The sequence below is a fragment of the Molothrus aeneus genome, chromosome 6, assembly GCF_037042795.1.
Source record: "Molothrus aeneus isolate 106 chromosome 6, BPBGC_Maene_1.0, whole genome shotgun sequence".
Taxonomy (NCBI): domain Eukaryota; kingdom Metazoa; phylum Chordata; class Aves; order Passeriformes; family Icteridae; genus Molothrus; species Molothrus aeneus.
In genome coordinates, this window is record NC_089651.1 from 59,599,572 (window position 1) to 59,619,416 (window position 19,845).

Sequence of the window (19,845 nt, forward strand, 5' to 3'; positions counted from 1 at the left end):
AGCCATAAAGAATCAGGTATTTTCAAAACTGCTTTTTGAAGTCCAAAACCCAGCTTTACACTCATGAAAATTCCATACATTTATGGGAAAACAGGAAGATCTGTTACTTATTTTGAACATGTGATGGTATAAAACTTCCAGGGCACTTATACAGAAGAGATGATGCCAGGATAATTTGCTGAAAACAGTATTTTTGTCCCAAACATTACATTTATTTTCTTTCTAAAAAAGCAGGAACCACATAGTCAAAAAAAAAAAAAAAAAAGAAGACAGAACAAGGTTAAAAAACCTAACTTTGGGGTCAAAACAAGCCAGATTTTCCCATTTCACAACCGACTGCTATAAACAGACCTGGATTTTTGCAGGAAGAATCCAAATCTTCTCCAGACTGCTTGCATCAAGAAGGAAAATACCACCCCCCCCCAAAAAAAAAACCTACTACCACCTAATATTGTAAAAAAAAAAATCCACACTTAATCCAAACTAATTAAGTAAATGCAATTCCCAATCCACCAACTCAGTTTGAAACCCACCACGGGAAGCACATGCCACAACTCCATTTTCCTCTACACAAGAGAAAATGACTCTTCAACTCCAGAGTCCCCTGGGACAGCCATCCTCTTGGGGAATGAAAGGCAAGGGATTTAACCCAGGTTGTTCAGAATATTTCCACTGCTGCTTGAAAAATGAAAACAGATGTGTCTACCCAGGGCACAGGGAATAAAATCCACAGAGAAGCTGCGTGGTGCAGGGAGAGGGCAGGCTCTCCTTGCCTCTGGGCAGGAGATTTACTCATTTCAAGTTGTTTTACCTCAATTCCTGACTGGTTTGGAAGCTGCTAGCACGAACTGGCTTGTGCCATCCTGCCACACTGCAGAGAGCTCGGTGTGGAGTCTGGCTCTGGCTCAAGAGGGGAGAGTTGTTATATAGAATAATTTCTGGACAGAGAGGAGTTCCTGTGATAATATATTTGTACAGTGCATTGAGCAGCACAGAATGCAGGGCTTGGGAACTCTAATTTGGCTATTAAGTTATCCAAATAAAAGACTAACACTTCAATACACTAATTATTCATCAGTTGTCTTAACATTAAGTCTCCTCCCAGTTTGTATTTATTTTCTGCGTGTACACAGCTCACTGAAAATTACAGGGTCTAAAATTACATCCAGCACAGAAAGTTTTGGAAGGGCTGAGAGGGATGGGAAGAAAAGCTTGTCTTTTGGGGGAAAAAAAGAGCACAGATGCTCAAAACTAAGCTGGAGCTTTCAAAATGATTAATTACAGCTACTTGATAAACCCAGCTCCCTGCACCAAGTGATCTAATATTAGTCATCTCTTGAAGGAAGCAGATCTTGAAAATTTGTCTCAGCCAAAGTCAATATTGAATGCTTACGGGGAAAAGCTAATCCCCAAAGTAAATATGTAATTAAGCAGATTTTTCACAAGTGTAATTAAGTTGATCATTACAATACACTGCTGCAGCAGCTACAATAGCCAAGCACAAGGAGCCCAGCACAGCCCAGCTCATGACACCAGCACACAGCCAGCCATGAATTCATGGCATGGACAGGCACACCCCACACAGCTCCCAGCTTCTGGCACCAGATGCTCAGGACAAAGCACAGGCTCAGGGTAACGCTCTGCTAAAGAGCTTCAAAGCTCTTCAACAGGGTCAGGAGGGCACCATGGCCATGCAGGCAGGACATGCTCCACAAGGTGATGGCTGCTCCCAGACCACAGAGGAGAGACACACTGAAAAGCTACAGCTGCTTCCAGAGGAGACATAAATCCACAATGAGGACAGCTAGTCTGGGTGGGGAATGTGTGCTGGACTAGCTGGGCTCTGATCTCAGAGCTGGACAAGCTCTGCTGAGCCTCTGTCCCCCACCCTGCACTTCCCCAAAAACAGGATCATCTCCCAGATCTGGAGCATGACACTGCAGGGATGAGCTCCAGAGCTCCATTCCTGCTCCTGTCCCCCTCCTGCTCCCTGCAATTCCCCAAAAACAGGATCATCTCCCAGATCTCGACCATGACACTGTGGTGATGAGCTCCAGAGCCTCTCCAGAGCTCCATTCCTGCTCCTGTCTCCCCTCCTGCTTCCTGCACTTCCCCAAGAATGGGATCATCTCCCAGATCTGGAGCATGACACTGCGGTGATGAGCTCCAGAGCTCCATTCCTGCTCCCTGCACTTCCCCAAGGATGGGATCATCTCCCAGATCTGGAGCATGCAGTGATGAGCTCCAGAGACTCCCCAGGCTCCATTCCTGCTCCTGTCCCCCTCCTCCTCATCAGGGCAAAGCCAAACATGACATACACAGACCTTTCCACTCCAAACACTGATCAGAAGAAGACCTCTGAATTTATGATCAGATCTGATCTCTGAATTCCATACACAAATCCAGTTTTTCACACAGAAGCACAGTTTAAAAAAAAAACCCTAAATCTAAATAAAAGTCTCAGGGTGTAACTAGAATTGATTAAGCACACAGGAACAGCCAGCAAAAGCTGTGCTTTGATGGCCATACACTAATTTCTCATCTCAGCCCAGCAAGGGTATTTAAAACTCACTCCAGGAGGATCCCACTGCTGCTGGCTCTATGCAGAATGACAAAACAACATCCATCACACCACCCCCTGTCAAAATGTCTTTATAAAGTGGCATCCTTGCCATGGGGTAAATTGGCAGTGTTTTGGCTCACACACAGTTTCCAGTTTTCCTCTGACAATCTGCAATTATTAACAGTTTCATCATTTCCATTTGTATTTCTGTATTATACTGAGAAGCCATCTTGGAAAAACGAGAACCAATCTATAGGGGAGAAAAAATTCTGTACCATGCAGAAAGAAACAGGATGAAGAAACTCATTTTATTAAAGCAGAAAAAAGCAAATGCTGCATTGACACACCTTCACCTACCAGCTTCACTGCTCCATTTAGTTTTACCATCCTGGTTAGGAGACACTCTCAAAAATAAAAAGGCATTTTTCCCCCAGAAGTGCTGCAATGGGACTTTTATCACTTGCAGCTCTGAAGTCTCCAGGGCAGCTGCACCAGCTCCCCACCCACCCAAACCCACAATCCCAGGCAAGGCACTCCCAGTGCAATCACACTGCACTCCTCCTCCCTACTGCCTACAGAGGCACAGCAACTTCAGCTACACTTCCATTTCAAGGTATTTGGTTAAATACTCACCTTTCATCTGTATTTGATACTCAGCCTGCTCTCGCTCACGTTTCTCAGAGCCCAGCACCCGTGCCAGGCTCCCCCTGCAGACGTGCTCCCGTCTCGCCCGTAAATCCCAGACCTCACAACACCCCTTCAGTCATTCTGAAAAAGGGGAACAAGCTGCATCTGTCCCAGGCCGTGCACAGACCCAGTTACTGTTCCCATCCTGCCTTTAACAAAAGAATTGCACTTTTGTTCCCTAAACAGAGCCCGTGCCACAGAGAAATAACTATTTCTGAACTCCAGTGTGCTATTACTGCCTGCACCTGACTTCTCCTGCCAGTTCATGCTGCCCTGGATTTCCTAACCCACCCTCTGCCTTTCTGAATTTAAATCTCAAGTTTCACCCTGTGCAGATACCACATTTCACAGGATATTCATTCAGTTTAGGTCCAGGGGATTAACTTACTTGAGAAGATAGAAATAAATTATAGCTCCATCTGGCTAATGAGTCACTCGTAGCTTAGCCCCAGCACATGAGAAGCATGGCTTCTATAAAAGCTTGGGTCCCAAAATGCACATAATCTTCAGGGATTTGTGCCTCTTTGAAAAACTAACATTAAAGGGGGGAAAATGCAGGTACCAAGGTGCCTTTTTTTTAAATACTAAGCAGTTTAAGAGATACCACGTATGATTTAGCCAAGACAACAGCTCCTTTAATTGGGATATTTCCCTGGGATTTTCTCAAGCTGGCAAGCAGACTCACATCCAACAGTCACTAGGAACACAGCAAGAAGCCTCAGAGCTGTATCTGGATTCAATAAATTCCTCAAACAGATAACATTATTTTTGTTCTCCCTGTTCTGCACGCAGTTTGGAACACGCTCCATATCAGCCAGCTGCAAAGAGGATCCTCTTGAAAACAGCTTCACTCCCAAGCCCATCCTCCCCCAGAGCTTTTCCAAAGATGATGCCCAGCAACTTGGGCAATTAAACCCAGACCTGCCACAGGCAAGGTATGAAATTAAACCAGAAGTTCAGCCACTCCATGCCTATTCCACATTCATACAGCAAGAGCAACCAGCTCTCTGTGACTTGTTTGTATTACCTGACTAAAGCACTGCTGGGCTCAAGCTCTAGGGAGGGGGGCAGCCAGAAAAACCTCAGGGTAGTTCATTTAACATCAGTGTTGGTACTTCATATGGGAAAACTGCAGAATTACAGCTTAGGTTGGTTTAGTTTCGGATTTCTTAAGCAGTTTTGGGTTTTTTTCATGTCCCAAGACAAGACACAAAAGACAGCAGAGCTGCTGTGATGTGACACAAAGAGCTGTTGGAGCTGGCTGGGATTTTAGCCCATCAAACTTGCTTGAGTTCATTAAAACCTGGCTAACTTTAGCAGGTGAGGCACACTGAGCTCAGCATTCCCAAAAACACCCAGGGCAGAGAACACCAGCAAGGAGCTGACTGCACCCAAGCAGTTTTTTTCACAGGAGAATTAAGGTATAGCACATAAACCTCACCTGGCACCTACCTAAAGAAAAGGCACAGCTTCCAGTAAGATCACACACAATCTTCTCATGGGTCACTTTTACATTGCACAGTTTAAAGTCATGCATGAGGCACTCAGCAGCCAGAAGAGCTGAAGGTCCAAATGGACCTGTGAGTTTTGATTCCAGTGGTAAATCAGAAAGTTACAGAAGAGAGTCAGAGAATATCCTCAGTTGGAAGTTGGACCCACAAGGATCTGAGTTAAACTCCTGGCCCTGCACAGACAGCCCAACAATCCCACTCTGTGTTTGAGAGTGTGCTCCAAACACTCCTGGAGCTCTGGCAGCCTCAGGCCTGTGCCCATTCCCTGGCAGCCTGGGCAGTGCCAGCACCCTCTGGGGGAAGAACCTTTCTTGAAATCCAACCTAAGCCTGTCCTGACACAGGCTCCAGCCATTCCCTCAGGTCCTGTTGATGCTCAGGAAGAAGAATTCAGCATCTGCCCCTCCACTCCCCCTTGTGAGGAAGCTGCAGGCCAGGATGAAGTCTGTCCTCAGTTCATCCCCTCCAGGCTGAACAAGCCAGGTGACCTCGGTCACTCCTCTCATGGCTTCCCCTCTAGACCCTTCCACTCTCCAATACCTTTCTAACCTTCTTATATTGTGGCATCCACCTTATTCAGGGTAAAATTTAACCTACATATATATATTCTTTTTTAAGAATATCATTTTATATCTCCATTTCCATGCTCTGTTTACACCAATCCTCCCAAACCCAAGACTGGAGGGGGGAAGCATCATCAACAGCATTTCAAGCTCTGAATTTTTCATTTCAATTCTTGCCCTGACAGCATGATTTGTGCAGCCCCAGGAGAAAGCTGCAGACACTCAAAAACACCAACTGAGCCATTCAGGTGTTAAAACTACACTTCCCAGGAAGGAGACCTGTTCAAGGGAAGCTCAACAGTGCTTGACACCCCCTCCAAGGTGCTGACAGCAAGAGCAGAGCAAAACTTGTCAATAAATCTTGCTCTCCACTTTATTTCACTGATACAATTAAGCCATTTGCAGAGCACAAGCTCAGTGCTTCAAATACCCTCTAGGTAAATATTTTCCATTCCAAACATGCCGCTGTTTGTACCATCTGTTGGGCTCTGTCTGCTCTCAGTCGCTTGATGTTAGTTAACACAGACAAGCTCTTTATTAAATTCCAGAAAGAGTAGCTTTGCTTCAACAAAAGCCTTTACTTTCAGATGGTGGGTTTTTTTTTTGATGTAACTTCAGAGCCAACACCTGACAAAATGCAGGAGCAGTGCTGAGAGGGAGCTGGGAGCACAATAAGGCTGCACCACCTCGCCACCAGCACCAGCAGATGTCCTTGATCTTGTCCCAGTGCCGGCAGCAGGGAGCACCCAGGTACCTCCCACAAGAGGTTTCCACCACAGCCTGGCTGTTTGGGCAAGTTCCTACAAGATAAGGCAGGGCAGGGATTCACCAGGAGGCAGCTGACGCCCTGAAACCACCTGGGCTGGATGGAGGATAAAGCCCAGAATTGGAATTAGCATCAGTGAAAGTGCAGCGAGCAACCTCGGTTTAGCAGGGGATAAATGCACACACACACCTGCTGCTGGCACAGAGCAGGGAAAATCAGGCTCTGCATTCCTCACACTGATATCCCAAACTGCACAGAGCCTGGCACAGCCTGGGTTCACCAAAGCATGGGCACAAATACACTGATATGAGCCAGAGGGACCAGGGATTGTCCCCTGTGCTGGGCACTGCTGCAGCACCTCCAGTCACAGGGGCAGTTTTGGGCCCCTTGTGAAATAAGGATGTTGAGGAGCTGGAGCTTGTCCAGAAAAGGGAACAGAGCTGGGGAAGGGTTTGGAGCACCAGGGACAGCTGAGGGGGTTCAGCCTGAAAAGAAGAAGGTTCAGGGGGGACCTTCTCACTCTCCACAACTCCCTGACAGGAGGGTGCAGCCAGGGGAGCTCTGCTCCCAGGGAACAGGACAGGAGGAAATGGCCTCAAGTTGTACTAGGGGAGGTTTAGATTGGATATTAGGGAAAATTTCTTCATTGAAAGGGTGGTCAGGTATTGGCACAGGTGCCAAGGGGAGAGGTGGAGTCCCCATCCCTGGAGGGATTTAAAAACTGTGTGGATGTGGCACTTGGGGACATGGCTTAGTGGTGGCCTTGGCAGTGCTGAGGGAATGGTTAGACTTGATCTTACAGGGCTCTTCCAACCTAAACTGGAAGAGTCTATGTTGCTCAGCACAGGAAAGCTTAGGAAACTAAAACATTTCTTGCAGTATTTGTGAGAGGGTGTTACTTGGGATAAAAACCAGTGTGCGTCAGGACCAGCAAAAAATGTCCTTGGCTCCACCAGACTCCAGAAACTGCAAGTTTCCCCTTTAAATCACTAGCAGCTAACACACACACACACTCCTATTATCCCCAGAGTTAGAAGATAACAAATTATCTTTACACTACCTTTTTCCAAAGTGCCTGTGAAGAATCAAAGGTTTCTTTCTTCCAGCAGGAATTACTCAGCAAGTCTGCATCTTCCCATCGCTACTTCCAAGGAGTCCCTGAGGCTCCCCCAGCTCCTTCCTTCACACACTCATGTACAGACATGCTCTGCCCACACCACCAGGAACTATTTGAGAGGCATTTAAACACCCAAGCAGCCAGCTCAGGCTTTTGGGTAAGCATTTCCCCTTTCCCTGCTCTCCATGCAGACAGGGACCAGATCAGACATTTGCTCTTCAATCACCGCCCGCTTCCGTGCACAGGGAACTGGGAAGTGATACTTCTCAAAATAGGAAGGCATAAAAAAAAATCAGAGAATCTTCTCAAAATAATTCTACAAATAAGAGCCAAATCTAGCAGACTTATGGCCAAAGCTGAGCTTAGGTTCCCTGTCTGAGCAGCAGTTCCATCTGTTGTGTAGTTTTTGAGCATCAAGGGATCTCCTGGAACATGAGCCCAAACAAAAGCACAAAGCTGGTACAGATTTGAGCCAGGACTCTTGGGTCAGACAGGCATTAAACACACACAACCACACCCTGAAGTCTGCTTCTGCCCAGCACCTGGACAGGAGGGAGGGACCAGGCCACACCTGGCTTTATTCTAATTAGCTGTCTGGGAAATTCACAGGGGTTTGTAAAATCCACACTCCACAGCAGCTCAGCTTTACCACACACAAAAGCCATTTACACAGCCTTAAAGTGCTGCACACCTCAACAAAGGCCTTAAGACAGCTGTTGTGGTCTAGTGTATAAATAGACATTCACAAGATAATCTTCAGCTTGGACCCACAGAAAGCCTCAGGGAGCAGCTACCAGCCCCTAAAAAGCCAGGGCAGGTACAATACAGGTCTGAGCCCAGCTGGGTTTGCTCACTCTGACACAGCTTAATCCCTGTCTGACGCAGGAAGAAGTTGCATTACTGTAAGTGTGTTCATTCTGCACCTACCCCTGGCATGCTCTATTACTTTAACTCAATTAAAACAAGGTCTGAAGCACCCATGGGAATGATGCATTTGACCACCCTCTGGTCATAAATGAGGCAAAGCCCCAAATTCCAAGTAAAACAAAAAAAAAAAATTAAGGTCATCTCCTGAGACATTTAGGGCTGCTACATCCCTTTCATCTCCTTATATCCAAGTGTGGAAGGAAATTTTTGGCTGTGAGGGTGGTGAGGCCCTGGCACAGGTTGCCCTGAGAAGCTGTGGCTGCCCCATCCCTGAAGTGTTCAAATACAGCTTGGATGGGGCTTAGAGCAGCCTGGTTTAGTGCAAGGTGTTCCTGCCCATGGCATGGGGTGGAAATCAGATGGATTTTAAGGTCCCTTCCAAAGCCAAATCATTCCATGATTCTATAACAGAGGAAAGCAGGTATGAGCAGTAGCTTCTCAGTACTCAAATTCCTCTCATACCTTCACAGCAATCTGCAAAGAGAAAACAGCTGGAATGAAACATTTTCCCCTTCCAAGTGTATACAGCAAATATAACTACATAAAATACACATTTCTGTATTGTGAATTCTTGTTAATATTTTAAAAAATAAATGTAAAATAAGAGGAGACAGAAACAAAAGAAGCAAAGGCCTTTGGTCCAGCTTTTTTTATTTTTTTTTCCCCTAAGCAGATTCTGTGAAAGTATGAATGGCATCCGAGCACTGGGAGGCTAATGCTCATTCAAAAAAACAACCCAGGTTTTTCTCCACGAGAGCTGCAAAGAGTCAAGGAGAAAACTCAAGTGTATTACCTGCCTGTGCATCCCAGGAGAGGTAAAAATCCCTTTTCTGCACATCCCCAGCAGCAGAGTTTTCCCTCCCTGGGCAGGCACAAGCTGTTCTCCATCTGAATTCAGGGCAGAGCAGCCGCCCTCGGCGCCACAGCGACAGGAAAACCACGACAGATTGCTAAAGAGGATGGCATCTTGTTTATGGGCTGTGTTTCTAAAGTTTGGCCATAACTGAGAAGAGATCAGTCTTAATTTATTGCTTGATTCTCTGGATTTCTATTCAACTTTGCCCTTAACTATACTCACCAGGCGACTTTTTAGCTTATTCACTGGAATTTCGCCACACATATAAGAAAGTTTTCAACCTACCACTTGTTCTGCAGCTCTCCAGACCACCTGGTGCTAAAGCTTTTCTCCCCAATTTCTCACTAAGGCAGCCACAGCGACAGAGAAGCAAAAAATATCCTCAATATAAGCCTTCAAGGGCAAGCAGGTCACTCAGAGCAACTTTAGCAGGTCCCTGTAAGTTGGATTTATTAACCTTTGTACCCCCACACCCTGAGGGTGCAAAGGCTGCCAGAACTACCCCAAATTGAGCCATGCACAGCCCAACAGTGTCACTGCTGCTTTCACCAAGTTTCCACCCACACTGAATGAGGTCTCACGGGAGCTCAAGAAGGAGGAATGTGTGCACCGAGGTGATGGCACAGGAGGAAGACAAGAAACCTCAAAATAAATGAATTTGGAAAATTTCCTATAGCAGTGTATCACCCAAAGGTCTTCCTGCAAGAATATATGAAATTCATCTAAGAATATTAATCTTGTTCATATTAGAGTTTCTTTCCACGACAAAAATAAATCACACAAAGATATTCTTAGTCTGAACACCATAAAAGTGACTTTATCCAGACTTATTTTTGAATGTATATGAAAGGGATAAGAACAGAATTCTTCTGCCAACAAAGACAGGTATTAACCTAAGAGAATCTATTTAGCTTCAGACTTCTTAACCAGACAAGATTTTACTCAAGTGTGCACACGCTGTCCTTTACCCTGTTGCGAAAGGAACAAAAGAGGAGGAAATGACTAATCAAAGCAGCAGCACATTAATATATTTTGGTATGTGGAAAGGGAAAATTGTAGCTGGTATTTTTAACATTCCCAACAGGAGAATGCAGGGCCCTGTATACCCCAGCCACGGAGGCTCAGCAGCTCCCAGGAGGGGAAAATAAATAAATTAAAAAAAAAAAAAAAAAAGAAAAAAGTGAGGTTGTGTCCCAAAGAGGAGTTCTGTATTTTCCATTTTTCAGTATGAGCTCTGCTGGAATGAGAGAGAGCCTGGAAAGGAGGCATGGCTGGGGTCAGCAGCAAGGCCTGAGTGATAACAGGTGCACTTTGCCTGAACTGCAGGGAAAGCCCAGCCTGGAGAGGTGCTCTGAGGGAAAAGGTGAGAGTTTCTTGGAGCACTGCCACCAGCAAACACTCCTGTAAATCCCATTGCCACCCTGCTCTGCTGGCTGCCCTCTTCCACAAGCTGATAAGAGACAGGGCAAGAAAAGTGTCCCAGGTGGCATCCAGCAAGCCACAGCTCACCCATGTGCCACCCATCCCACACCATCCCAAGCTCAATTCCCCCTCAAAGCTCTCCATTCCCTGCAGGAGCAAAGCACAGCATCTCCACATCTTTCCTTGCAGTCACTTTGTCACTGAACCCACACGAGCCAAGCCACTGATGACCCAGTTCAACTGGATTTAACAGCTGGGTTCTAATCCCACATTCCCCCACTCCACGGGAAGTTCTTTGGGGCAGCCACAGTAACAGGCTTGCTCAGAGCAGCAACAGGGCAGGAGCCTGACTACTGTGACAAACCCAAAATTAGAGCTTCCAAACCCCTTCCTAAAAGGGATCAAAACCAATCAATCCAGCAATAGCCAGCACAGCCATTTGTGCAGTGGGATGGCACAGCACAAAAGCTTTGCTCGCTCAGGAAGAGGAGCTGGACTGCTGCCTGTCTGTCCAGCTCCAATTGTTCCCACACTTCATAATTAAGGGCTACAATTCACCCTCTTTCCAATGCCAAACCCCCAAAAGGCTCCTAACAAAACCATTCTAAATACTAAATGGGAAGAGACTGTAATAGTTCAGATTCCCTCCCCTTGCTCCAACACTGCTGGATGCAAGGAGACACAGAGAAACTAATACTGAATGTTCTTGCAGAGAGATTCGTGCTCAGCCACAAGCCTGAAGCTTAAGCAGGTCTTTACCCTGGTATCACAAAATGACAGTCCCAGTCATTCCAGCAACAAGATTTTCCCATTATTTCTGTTCAGTGTGCTGTTCCACACAGCTATACAAAGAGGTTGGACCACTGACAAGAACAAAAAAAAGCTTCGTTAACCTCTCAGTGACTCAACAATCCTATTGTTGCACAGCAATGGACAAAAGAGAAGCCAGCAGCAGACAGATGCTCTCATCTATCCTAATTCCTAAAGGAAAATGAAATTGAGCTGTGCTGGGAACAGGCTGCAAGGCAGAGGAGAGTTGTTAGCTCAGAGGGAAATCAAAACTTCAGTGATTGTGAATTATATCAGATCTAGATGCTTTCATGTGGTTTCTTCTAACTACCTGGAGTCTCGAGACATTATTTATTGCACACATTATGCCTAAGCAGTTGAGTGATTTCAGTTGTCTCTAAAGAGAAAACTACTGTCAATGTGGCACAGATGTAGCTAAATGAGAGCATCAGAAGGCAGTAAGTGAAACAAGATTGCTGTACCTACCCCACCATCAGACTGAGTCTTGATAATTCTTCAGCTGCAAACTGAGAGGAATCAACAGGGAAGTTCTTTCTTCTTTATCACCACAAACAGTACAATAAAAGAATGGGGGGGGGAGGTATCCACCAGTTAAACAACCAAAGTTCACAGAGTGATAATAAATTTTCAAATGTGCCAAGAGTTTAGAAGTCAGGGCTATGCAGTTTGTTTCTCAACACCAAGATTTTAAAAGGGCAGCTTCAGTTTACGTTGGGTGACTGGAGGAACAGAGACTAAACACAGAGAAGTCAAAGTTCCTGTAAGCTGACAGAGGCATCATAAAGGAAATTATCACCAACATGCACAAGTACCAAACCAGAATTTAGGGAGTACTACGAGGCTGGAATTGCCTCCTCTTCAGCCCACGCAGCCTGCTAAGCACTGCATCAGCAGGTCTATTTTTACTTTTAATACTCTACGCCACAGTGGTGGGTCAGAAAGACACAAAAACACTGGGAAATCAGAGCAGCCAGGCTTGAGCAGGCATTGCTGGCTACCCTCCCTTCCTCTGTGCAGGAACAGCTCTGCTGCCCTGAGCTGCACCCAAGGAACAGGAGCCAGCCCAGCTTCCTCTGCTCCCACCTTGCAGGGAGGGGCTGGAGCCACAGGACAATGCTGGCCTGGGAACAAATGGGCAGCAATGGGCCATGGCTGCATTTTGGCTGCAAGTTGGGAAAACACTCTCAATCCTCAATGCAACAAGGTGCTCAGAGCTGGAATGGGCAATCTGCAGCCTCTGCATGGAGCAGGGGCACTGTGGTTTATTATTTCATTCTTTTGCTGGTAGCAATCAATGAGTTTTAATCCATAGTCACATTAGGAATGATATCTCTAAAGAGGGGTGGATTTTATTTCAACTGTGCATTAAATTTAAAATCATTTGCCAGATTAAAGCACTGTTCACACTCTACTTACAAACCCTCTGAACACAGGGAATGTTTAGAGGTACGCTTAGGACTGAATTTGGACCACAGAAGGTCCTGCTGGTGATGGGGCTTCCTCCAGCACTGATATTTTGACTTTCTGCTCCAGCAGAAATTTGCACCAGCTGAAGGCTGAACAAACTTCCACAGTAGATATGAATTAGTTTGACTGCTCCATAGCAAAGCTGTCCTTCAACATTTATCCTAAAGCACATTATCATGCAGGCATAAAGACAGCACTTCTATATCCAAGCCAGATCCCTCACGTTGTAGAATATGGTGCTGTTAATACTGTTAGAAACAAAATTTCAAAATGGTTTAGGAACAAAAGAGGCTTTAGAAGCAATCCCTGCAGCACTGGCACCATACAAGTTACACCAGTGCATTTCAAAGTATAAATTGCATCATGAGCTGGAACTTTTAACTCTATTTGAAAGCACAACATGAAGTTTTAGAAATTGCTGCTGAACTGTGGTCATTTCCCTGCTGAGGCAGGTGAAGTGCTAAGGCCTTTCTCTGCTCTCCTTTGAGACACTGCACGTATCTCATTTATCAAGGGCAGCACTAAGAGCTCACCTCATCATCCATCCCAATACAACAAGAATTTCACACAGCTCCACTGAGATGCTATCCTTCAGCTTCCACAACAAGGAGATGTGCTCCTGAACAGCACAAAGCTTCTTCTCACCTTGTTAACCCCCGTGCTTCATTGCCCAGTCTGCTGAAGGCACAGCAAGAAATGAGACACAGCTGCTGTCACCTCACAGCATCATCACCCACACCCTTTCCTGATACCCAACCTAAACCTGTCCTGACACAGGCTCCAGCCATTCCCTCAGGTCCTGTTGATGCTCAGGAAGAAGAATTCAGCATCTGCCCCTCCACTCCCCCTTGTGAGGAAGCTGCAGGCCAGGATGAAGTCTGTCCTCAGTTCATCCCCTCCAGGCTGAACAAGCCAGGTGACCTCGGTCCCTCCTCTCGTGGCTTCCCCTCCAGACCCTTCCATGGCCCTTGGGTACTCTCCAATACCTTTCTAACCTTCTTATATTGTGGCATCCACCTTACTCAGGGTAAAATTTAACCTACATATATATATTCTTTTTTAAGAATATCATTTTATATCTCTATTTCCATGCTCTGTTTACACCAATCCTCCCAAACCCAAGACTGGGGGGGAAGCATCATCAACAGCATTTCAAGCTCTGAATTTTTCATTCACACAAAGCTTCTTCTCACCTTGTTAACCTCTCTGTGCTTCACTGCCCAGTCTGCTGCAGGCACTCACAGCAAGAAATGAGACACAGCTGGTGTCACCTCACGGTGTCATCACCCACACCCTTTAGGCTCTGGCAGGCAGCTTAGGAAGGTCACATGTGCTCAGGAATCAGTGCAGTGTTTCAGCAGACCCCGAGGCAATATTTGCATCTTAAAATACCCAGAGGAGGGGACCAGACTCCCCTCCAGCAGCAGGGAAAAGGCTCCAGCTCCTCCACAGACTTGCTTAATGCTTGAATCACACCTGAGCCACACAGTGAAGGAGCTTTCCCTTACCACCTTCCTCATGCAGCTGTTGATGCCCCAGGTGAGTGATGCTGAGGGTTGCTGATGTTTCTCTGAGCAGCAGCAGCCCAGGGGATGCTGCAACCCTCCTTACTGGTCCCAGTTCCACAGTCCAGTTCACTGCAAACCCCCACAAACAGTGCAATTTTGAGAGCTGGACAACACCACGAGAACCCTGCAAAAGGTGTGTTCAAAGCACATCTCTAAAGTCTTCCTGGTGCTTTCCACTCATGACCACAAGGACCAAGACTGCAGGAGTCTCCTAAAGAAACTGGAAAGAGGGAAATGCATATTTGAAGAGTTTTTGAGTTCAAGTGAAGAACCCAACAGCCCAGAGTTCTGCCCCCAAAACAGCCTCCTAACACAAGCACACACACCCTCCCCAACGTGCTCAGCACTGATCTGAACCCAAGAACATGCCAGGTTGTTAAAAAGGACTAAAAATGCTCAGCAACAAAAATGCAGAGTAATTGAGGTCATTTCTCTCACGCTTCTCTGGGTTCTCACTCCCTTTGCTTTGCTGTCCCACAATCTGCTCCTCCTTTGGTGTGCAAGAACTGAACAAACACTTCATTGCAACCACACAGATCTAAACCTATGTGCCTCCAACTTAAGTTACAGCTCAAACTATTACTCCAGTAGCCCATGATGCCAAGCAGGGATTAAAAAAATCTACTTAGAAATAGGTACACCAGACCTGAAGCCAAAAAATTCTTCTTTTGGCACACAAACAGCATAGGAGGAGAGGTAAAAATTTGGAGGTGCAGTGTGGTGGGGGGGCAAAAAAGACAGGATTGTAATGGAAACATCTGATGAAGAATTTTCACAAGCCTTTAAAACTTTTGAAACCCAACCCCTTCGCCAGCACTTCTCACATGCCTCAGACTGCAGACCATGTTATGCAAGTTCTAATTGTGCTTCCACAGCCCTCCCTCCCTCCCACGGGCCTGCACCCCAGCAAATCCCTGTGTGGAAGTACACTGAGGCAGAGAAGAACCCTCCCACACCTGGCCTGGGGTGCTGCCACCTGTGCCAAGCAAGCCTGGCCTTGATGGGCATCTTGAACCAGGCTCTAACCCCCAAAAAGCTGCTAAAAACCCCTCTGGCTTTACACACACAAACCAAGCTGTAAAAAGGTTCACTAAATTTAGCATGCAACCCAATCCTAGTGGTGGTGTAGCACAGGCTGAAGATATGGAAGCGACCTTAGGTGAAGGCAACAAGGAAAAACTGTCAGTACTCCCATTGAGCTGCTGTGGGAAAGCCCAGAGAACCCAAAAAAATCCTAACAAAACCTCCATAAATCCTCCAAGCAGCTCGGTGGTTTCCAAGGCTTTGAGATGCCACCTCCACCTCTCTTTTGGACAATGCTGTTCATTGTCCACACTGAGGACAGGGTTGGGAGGAAAACCTTCTCAGAACAATTCTCCAAGAGCTTGGAGAAGTAAAGCTTGATGGAGCTGCACCACCACTGCTGTAAACACAAAACCAGGCAGCATGAAGAGAAAAAGCAGCTCAGTCCTTTGTCCTTCCATCACAGCTGGAGCCACACGTGCTGCAAACAGGTGTTGAAGCAAGCAAAGGTCAGCAGGTGTGACAGGGGATACAGCACTGACCTGTCAACTCCACTTTCTGCCAGTTCCCAGAAATGCAGACACTGCCTGCTCCAGGGACAGGACACGGAGTCTCCCTGGAGAACAGCAAGCTCAAGGAGGCAAAAGAGTTCCCACCTAGTCCTGGGGGAAAGGGCCCTTCCTGGCACAGCACCTAAACCCCAACCACTTCCCAGATCTGAAGATGCCCTGTGAAAGCTCCAGTGGCTATGAGCTGCTGTAGCCATGGTGATGCTCTCAGGTACACCTGAAGCTGAAGCAGAGATGCTGCAGCTGATTCCATGTACCTGTTTTTAGGTCCTCTCACAGAGTTAAAGGCAATGCCTAGGTGAAAGCCAAGCTGGGATGTCCATTTGCAACATTAAGTGATGGTTTAGAGGGCAAAGCAGCACTAAACACCAAGGCAGCCTTTCAAACCACTTTGGGAGGCAAGAAGCAACATCACTGACCCTAACCCTGGCCTCCCACCCAGCAACATCACTGACCCTAACCCTGGCCTCCCACCCACACCAGAGAAGAGACCCTGAAAGGAAGGGGCACATGGAACAGTCCTGGTTGCTGCAGGAAAGCAGTTCCATGTCCCATCACAGAATGGTTTGGGTTGGAAGGGACCTTAAAGATCATCCCATTCCAACCCCCTGCCCTGTCCAACCTGGCCTTGAACACTTCCAGGGATCCAGGGGCAGCCACAGCTGCTCTGGGCAACCTGTGCCAGGGCCTCCCCACTCTCACAAGGAAAATTCCTAATATCTAATCTAAATCTCTCCTCTCTTTGTTTAAATCCATTCCCCCTTTGTCCTGTAACTATCTGACAATGAGCTCACCCACCCCAGCTGACTGCCAGAGGTTCAGGTCACAGATGGGACCAAGAAAAAGGCACCACCAGCTGCTCTGCTGGTGACCTCCTGGCATCTTCACCTGCAGGTGCTTCACCTGGGCCTTCCCTTCTGTACAATGGGCAGGTAAGGGCCATGCCAGAGCCTGGCAGCAGCACAGGGCAGGTGCCTGATGGAGAAACACCCACGTGAGCCAAATGCCAGACATCAGCTTAAACACCCCTGCCACACAGCACTTCCCACCCAAGGCCTGGGAACCATTCACTTCCTCCAATAAATTGGATTTTTTAATTTATTGTCATCAAGTGTAGACTTTCCAACTTAAAACCCCACAGCAAATTGGCTGGGAAAGAAAAGCAGTCATGGCCAGTGGTCAGCTCAAACCAGTAATAATGAAATCAGGAGCAGACTGATACTATAGGCTCTCTTGTGAGTCAGTCATGATCCAGTCCAATCCTGGTGAGCTCCCTGAAGAGCTGCACCTTGTGCAATAGCTTAGTCATCATCTTCCTTGACAGCTACGCGCTTACAAACGCATTTTGAGTCCACTCACATTTTCCCATGAAAATTTTCCTCTCTGCCCTACTACAGGCAGGACAGAGCAGAGCAGTGCCAGCCTAGGAGTGGGCAGCTTGTTCCTTGCAGGGGAGGAGATAAAGCTTTTATCTCCCAGACTCAACAACTTCCTTCCTGTGCGGTAGCAGGCGGACAAAAGACACCTTTTCACACCACGGAAAGGAATGAGATGCACTAAAATTTGGCACAACCCTGAAATAAAATACCCTGCTTAATGTTTTCAGGTCATACAGGAGAGTGAAAACAGAACTAAGCCAGCATTTCTTCTACAAGGAACTTGCAGGGTGGGATTTGGAAGCAAAAGAATAAGGAGCCCAAAATAACTCTGGTTGAGTTTATATTGCTCTGGCAGCTAAGCAAAAGTTGATAACACTGGACTGAGGTACTTCCCCTCTGCAGGATGAGAGCTGGATTGTTTTTGGAAGCACCATGAATCATGGGCATAAATATACCAGGCTTTAAGAGCCTTTGACACCCATGTAATTCTGGACTCCAGCTTGATTTTCCCTGGGTCTTTCAACACATGCTCAGTGAGCTGGACACCAGACAGGCAGGCTGAGAAGGTCAGCTATTTAATTAATAGGTGTAATCCCAAAATCAGAACTTGGGTTTTGCTGGGTAACATCAACACACCTCTTCTGAGAGAAGAAGAGCCTTCCCTGATGCCCCTCCATTAGTCATTCAACTGCAGCTTGAAGGAAAACAGGAGTTTTGCTCTATTTCCTGAACTTCACAGCATAAAAGGGCTGAAAGATGCTTCCTGCAACAGGGGAGCTGTGATGCAGCAGCTCCAGCAGAGCAGTGATTTGCAGGATGGCCTGGCTGAGAGCAGATCCAGACAAGGAAGGCAGGCAGAGGGATCAGCCAGAAGGAAGAGTGTCCAATGGAAAAAGAGAAAAAAAAGCCCTGCAAGAAGAGCTGTTCCCTGTGTTTCACTACCACTAAAAATCCTGCACACCTGAGAGCAAAGAGCTGTAAATGCAAGCAGAGGACAAGACTATTTATAATAGGGATTATCAGTGCAACAAAAGGAGTAGCTTGTCCACATGACTGATTTACAGCCACTTTCTCTGAGTTACAATGCAGCCCCAGTGATGCACAAGCAAAGATGAGCTTTCATCTGAAACAGAAAAAATGAGAAAAAATGCTATTCCTCTAAATAAATCTTCATGGGAAGAAAAAGGGAAGAAACTACTTTTACTTCTCTTCAGTAACAGCAGTTTAGAGCTGTGGATTGTGGTAAGCAGGGTGGTCACAAAGCACAAACAAAAACAGAGCATTGCAGAAAAGGAGGAGGAGAGCTGAGAAGAAATAACTCTGATTACCCCACAAATCTTACAGCTCCTGCCCCTCTCCTCTCCCACCCACCCCACACTCATTCCACAGCAAAACTGAAGGCTTGAAGCACCCAAAAAGCTTGAAACTACTTGAAACCACAAAGCTTGAAACTATTTCTCTGCATCACAGAGTGGCAAGGAGATAATGTTCTTTATCTGTGTTAGTGCAGTTAGAGATTGTTTCCAGAGTTTTCATGTAATGGATACAATTTCTCTTTTTTCCTGTTTTCTACAGTATCTAAGAGACTTTAAAAAAAAAAAAAAAACAACAAACTCCTTACCTCTAGTTAAATTGGAAGCATTAAAAAGGATCATGAGATTTGCATTCTTTAGCACCTCAGATTATTAGAGTTTCCACTGCCATGACTTCCCCTTCCAACTCTACACCCAAGCTCCAATTAAAGAATCTTCACATTTGGGTGGACTTTGGTATTTCTTGTACCAAGACACTGGAGCATCCAGGCTGACAAGATGGCCAAGGCAGCAGAATTTCTCCCAGGAGATCTCTGTTTAATTTTGCTTTATGGAGAGATCCTGCACCAAGCCTGCCCTCTGCCCAGGACCTATATTTAGGGACTGAGCTGACCCAACAGTGCCCCTGTAAGCTCATTTATTGAGATTCACTTATTCATTCTGATATAATCTAATTAGATGCAGCAGTCCTGTACCCAGGCATGGCAGTGACCAGGAGAGGACGAGTTCAAACACAGGGAAGCCAGCCTAGGTGCTACTTAGTTCTCACAGAGAGAGAAAAAAACCCTCTTGCAGAGGAATGGCAGGAATTATAGATGCCTGTGCAGTATCTCAGAGCAGCACCTGGATCCACTCTGCCTCTTCCCTCCACCAGGTAAAAAACAATTCCTCAGCTGGAAGCAGCAGAGTCCAGATCAATGCACGGTGCTTACCCATGAAAGGGCTGCTGCTCCTGCTTTGAAATCACTGGAAATGGGGAAAAAAAAAAAAGCAGGAATCAGCCTTTAAGGCAGTGCCCACGCCAGCAGGCACAGATGCTTTCCCAAGCTGCAGACCACAGGCATCAGCCTGGAGAAAGTGCCAAAGAGTCCACATTGTAAGAAAATACTTTAAAGGCTCCATTCTGGCAAGAAATAGGAAGTTTTCAAAGCTCCCAAGTACCCTCTCTCCTGCCACCAGCTGTAGTTCAGGCATGCGAACAGGAAGAAGCTTTTACATTTCTAAAAACATAAATAAATACTTCTTTTTTTTTTTTTTTTTTTTAAAGTCTCCATGTGTTTTATTTGCTTGGACATCTTGTATAAC

At 46.3% G+C, this 19,845-nt stretch overlaps 1 protein-coding gene across 10 annotated transcripts in view; it reads right to left on the reverse strand.

Annotated features, from left to right (window-relative positions):
• KTN1 (kinectin 1) overlaps positions 1–19,845 on the reverse strand; it is a 79,342-nt gene that overhangs the window by 56,511 nt on the left and 2,986 nt on the right. The window lies entirely within an intron of this gene.